Below are 6,000 nucleotides of genomic sequence, written 5' to 3'. Positions count from 1 at the left end.
TGTTCTTGCACTCAAATATAAGAATCAGAGATACATGTTTGTGTGCACATACATATGCTATACATGCACTTACAAACATACAGGCACAATTTTTTTTTGTAGAGAACACCCTGCTTAGGGGAGAAAATAAGAGTTGGCCAGGATTATAACACAATTTGACTGTTCAGACAAACTAGTACCACAGACAGGTTTGCGTGCACCACCACCACGTGCCCCTTTGAGGCAGCACAAATGTGCAGGTGGCCTATGGGACAGCCCTGAAAAGAGGGGGCAGGGGACGCAGACACGGTAGGGCTGGGTATTGCAGATCACAGGACAGAATCAATGCCTTACTATCAATCACTTGCATTTTGGATTATGACATTGCTAGGTCATGGGTGTAAACTAGCTACACATGCGAGTCAAGCTGTGTCATCTGGAAGTCAAATGGACTGCTGGGGTCGTTGGAGGGTGAGAAGCCCAGCTTCTGTCTTGTTCAGCATCTGAGGCCCAACCTCGAATGCTCACCTCTCTGTCAGGTATCCCGACCCACAGAGAGAGAGACCTCCTGTGCATGGACTGCCCTGTTACATTAAATGCTGCTTCACGGGCACATGTGATCAACAATTTTGAAGAGACTAGAAAACATATCCCAGATATCTCACCTCCCATAGAGGTGTACTAATCTCTAGGGCAGAGAATCACAATGTTTTTCTGAACCAACAAGCATTTGGGTATTTCACACCAACCTCACCACTGCTCTGTAAGAGGACAGTCATTTTACAGGTTGGTCTGTATCACATAAACACTGAGACCCCTAACTAAAAACCACCTTGGTAAAACTAGTCCATTAGTTGTCTTCTGTTCTTCAGCTGTTTCAAAATTAAGCTTGTTATTTTAGGTCAAATAAAGTGATTGAAATATTACAAAACATTGTATTTTACTTTGATAACAAAAACTGCTAATATGATCCTCAAACGTTTGTACGTTATCAGTGTGCTGAATGACCCATTAAATCCAATTATTCACCCAGAGAGGAGACACTGAGCTCTACTTAGACAGAGAAATCCATTCTAGATATTGACAGACTTTATTAAAACTGAAGGATGACTTTTCCTGGAGGACTGCAATGAGAATGACAGCTTTAATACTTTTTCTTAGCCTTCTTAAAAATGCTTTCAAGATTTTTTTTTTTACGCTTTAATGAAAGTTAAACTCTACTTAAATAATTTTTACTTGCTATAGTATGAACTGAATTAATAAATAGGGATTACTCTATAAGCAACAAATATATTTGAAGTCAGTATTTCCTCACTACTGTGTTGTAACACACACTCAGTGTCATGGTTTAGCTCAGCTCAGAACCAAGCTACACAATCTCTCACTCACTCCTCCCCACTTTCTGAAGGAACGGGGGAAAGATAATATAACAAAAAGCTTGGGTTTTGAGATAAGGACAGGGAGAGATCCTTAAAGTTACTGTTATGGGCAAAACAGACTCTACTTGAGGAACACTATTTCAATTTATTATTAATAAAACCAAAGCAGGATAATGAAAGAGAACAAAAACAACTTCCACCCACCCCTCCCCTCTTCCCGGGCCTAACTTCATTTCAATTACCTCTACCTCCTTCCACCCCCTGAGCAGCACGAAGTGGGAAAAGGGAATGGGAGTTACGGTCAGTTCATTGCATGTCGCTCTCTGCTGCTCCTTCCTCCTTGGGGGAAGAACTCCTCACATTCCTCCCGTGCTCCATCGTGTGGTCACTCTCACGGGCTACAGTCCTTCATGAAACTGCTTCAGTGTGGCTCGTTTTTCCACAGGGTGCAGTCCCTCCAGAACAGCTGCCCCAGCGCAGGCCCTCCACGGGCCACAGCCTCCTTCAGGCATCCACCTGCCCCGGCGTGGTGTCCTCCACGGGCTGCAGGTGGATCTCTGCCCCTCCGTGGGCCTCCATGGGCTGCAGGGCGACAGCCTGCCTCACCACGGGCTGCACCACGGGCTGCAGGGGAATCTTGGCCAGGAGCAGCATTACTGCTCCCCCTCCTTCTTCACTGACCTTGGCATCTGCAGCCGTTCCTCTCACAGACGGCCACCCCAGAGGAGGCACACAAGGCTCGCGCCTCCCCCTCTCTGACCCTGTTTCTGCCTCTTCAGTTCTTCTTCCCTTTTTTTTTTTTAATTTTTTTCCCCTTCTTAAATACGTTATCACAGAGGCATTATCAAGGAACATTCTGCCACCAATTGGCTCGGCCCTGGCCAGTGGCGGGTCCACCCTAGACCTGGTTGGGTCCACCGGACAAAGGGGAAACTTAAAACACCCCCCATCCCCTAAACAAAACCAACATACTCAGCAAGGCCAGAACATGACACTGTGCTGGAGAAATTTGTGTCTGAGAGTCCTTACAATAGCAATAAGCATGAATTATGGAATTGCTGTTATGCAGCCGGTGTGCCTCTGTAAGCATCAGATTCATGGGACCACTGTAACCGTCACAGTACTGACCTCTGTGTGAGGTTTTCCAGTGAGAAATAATACTAACTTTTCCTCCCCATGGTCCTTCCATAATCTTGATTTTAGTGCCTGGCACAGAGCAAACATTTACATGGGCTTTGGATTAACAAAGATGGTTGGAGAACTTTGGTGATTTAATTTCTATTTAATTGAAATTAATTTTTGCTTATGTTGACTAATGTTTGGATATAAAAGTATATTTGGTTTCAATACAGTGCATGGATATCTACAGTAAGCACATTTAGTATATTTACATAGAAAAAATGTTAATCTTAGGGAAACCAAGCAAGGTTTCATATGCAGTACCAGAGACCACACTGGCTGTATATCCCAGTGTATACAGCAAACACATACTTAGAACAGGAATAGTTTATTTTTACTGGTAAACATCACAACTTCCCTACTTCCCTGGCATTACTGAAGATCACACACACTGGCCATGGAGAAGACCACCCTGCTGCCCCTGCACCAGTTCAAGCTGTGCCAAGGCAAGGTCAGGGAAGAGAAGGTAGAAAGCTTGCAGTGTTTTGGAAATACCCTGTGCTGTCTTCTGCCATGACCCAGCTACGCTGCCTTCACCTCAAACAGGCTGGGACAGTGGGGCGGCAGCACCTAGCACAGCCTTGGTGAGCTTCTTGTGCCAGGACACTATTTTCCTCCCAAGCACTTAAAATCAGCAGAATATTGCAACACAAGAAAATATACCCACATTTCTTCTTCTCACTTGTCAGTTGCCAGCAGGGGTGAGGGAGGATGTTAATATTTCCCATGACTCCACAACAGTTCTCCCATGTGACTTCTGGGATAATCCTCACTCTGCAGCCACCTGTTGCCTGAGCAACGGGTTCTTCCAGTGACTGGGTATGGGGAGCACCTGGAGGTCTTATTTACCTACTTCAGAAACACACTTTTGCCCATCTCTGGACCTTAAAGTGGCTGTACACAGTGTCGTAGTTCAGCCCCGATCAGGACCAGACTACGCAGTCTCTCTCTCGCTCCCCCCACCCTCCGAGAGAATAGGGGGAGATGATATAAGAAAAACGGCTCAAGGTTTGAGATAAGGACGGGGAGAAATCCTTAAAGTTACCGTCACGGGCAAAACAGACTCGACTTGGGGAAAACTATTCATTTATTTCTAAAATTAGCAGGAGAATGAGACAGAGAACAAGATAACCTCCCCCCCCACCCCTCCCTCTTTCCGGGCTTAACATTATCTCTACTACCTTCCCCTCCCGAGCGGCACGGGGGGGGAAAAGGGAATGGGGGTCACAGTCAGTTCATCACGCATTGTTTTACGCCGCTGTATCATCATCAGGGGAAGAACTGCTCGCATTCCTCCTCTGCTCCAGTGTGGGGTCCCTCCCACGGGCCACAGTCCTTCGTGAAACTGCTCCGGCGTGGGTCATCTCTTCCACGGGGTGCAGTCCCTCTAGAACAGCTGCCCCAGCGGGCCCTCCACAGGCCACAGCCTCCTTCAGGCCTCCACCTGCTCTGGCGTGGGGTCCTCCAAGGGCTGCAGGTGGATCTCTGCCCCTCCATGGACCTCCATGGGCTGCAGGGGGACAACCCGCTCCACCATGGTCTTCACCACGAGTTGCAGAGGAATCTTGGCCAGGAGCCATATTACTCCTCCCCCTTCTTCTGAACTGACCTTGGCGTCTGCAGCCGTTCCTCACAACAGGCTGGCAGACGTCTCTCAGGATCCTTTTTACATCTTATTCACTTCTCATCTCCTCTCCACTTCTTGCAGCCAGGCTGGGCCGAGTTGGGCCCAGTCAGCTGCCTGGCGGGAGGCCAGAGGGTGAGGCCTGCAAGGCCCATGAGGCTCGCGCCTCCCCCTCTCTGCCCCCCGCTCAGCTGCTTCACATCTTCTCCTCCTCTTTTTCCTGTTTTCCCCTACTTAAATACGTTATCGCAGAGGCGTTATCACAGGACATTCTGCTACCAATTGGCTCGGCCTTGGCCAGCAGCAGGTCCGCCCTAGGCCCGGCCGAGTCCACTGAACAAAGGGGAGCGACTTCTAGCAGTTTCCTACAGAAGCTACCACCTTAGGCCCCCCCTCACTAAACAAAACCAGAACACACAGCTAGTCAGGCAAGAATGATTGGCTCTGAAGTGCCAACTGGGGAGCTGTGGAAAGCTGCAAAGAGGGCTGACATGGCGCATACCACAGCATAACCTTCTGTGAACATCATTTTATACCTTTGACGTACCTTTAATGCGTGACATGGCACCCTTCCCAGTCACTCCATTCACTACGGCATACAACATTAAAGCGCAATGATAAAGGCAGCAGAAAATAAGCAAAATAAAATATGTGCAGGGCATTAAGGGTGGTACTCAGCCCATCTAACTCACAGGTGGTCTTTTGCTGACTGCAATTAAATAAGGAGGAATTTAGTAAGCGAAAAGATCTGGAAGCAGTGAATCTTTGTATTAGCAAAGCACTGTAAAGTTTATCCTGAAATATATTCTCTGTGTGACAGATCTCTATCTGTAAAATGGGACAGTATCACTTTTACATCTCCTGTGCTTTTGTCAGGGACAGAAATCATCCCCCGTGATCCCTTAGATGAACATAGTATTTGTGGCACAAGGAGGCACCGATCTCAATGAGGACTGAGAACCAATTCCTGATACTGAGCTTGCGGCTCTACAAATGGGACCGGCAACCCTCAGGTGCAGCAGACTGGAAATGAAATAGAGTCTTGAGAGGGGGAGTTAACTGTTTCACTATGTGCTGCTAAATAAAAAAAACCAACCAACCAAACAAAAAACAACCAAAAAACCCTCACAAAAACCGCAAACCATAACATTTGTTAACTTTTAAAGATCTTCTAGCACATGAAGATAAATTAGTCTCAGCTAAAAAAACCCTCCTAAACCAAACTACAACTGCCATCCAAATATCCTGTTGGCAATGATTTTGTGCACTGAAATATTACATATACTGCTTCAGTTTCTAAATCTGCATTTCAGATGAAAAAGTGCAAAATAAGGTTTAGCAAATTAGATATTAAAGATTTTGCTACTCACTGCAGTTTCTGTCACATTAGACAAGCACGTTATTTGCCTTAACAGGCAGAAGAGCAATGACTAAAGGCTGTTATTATGCCATAACGGCTACATTAAGATAACTGTAAAAATAATTGCAGATTCACAACATCAGTTCTGTGAAACGTTTTCAGAAACATTTTTGTATCTTTAATTTGGTTTGCTGTGTTACATAAAGAACAGAGCTTACAACTAGAAATATGGATTGACAATAGTCAAGTCTTGCAAATTTAGAAATAATAGTACTGGCCTATTACGCTACAGCTACTTTAGCAAATATTACATGTGCTTTGGGAAGTATACTATGGATTAGATGCAGTCTCTTCTCCTTTGTTGAAAAGTCTTACCTCCATGTGCAATTTGAAGCTTCCTGATAGGAAGATTCATTAGATATATGCGGGAACTCCTTGCAGTGGGTGGAGGCTGTGCATGGAAATATTGAGCTCTAAAA

This window comes from Chlamydotis macqueenii, chromosome 1, assembly GCF_036417535.1.
Source record: "Chlamydotis macqueenii isolate bChlMac1 chromosome 1, bChlMac1.mat, whole genome shotgun sequence".
NCBI lineage: Eukaryota > Metazoa > Chordata > Aves > Otidiformes > Otididae > Chlamydotis > Chlamydotis macqueenii.
This window is presented reverse-complemented; position numbering follows the sequence as displayed.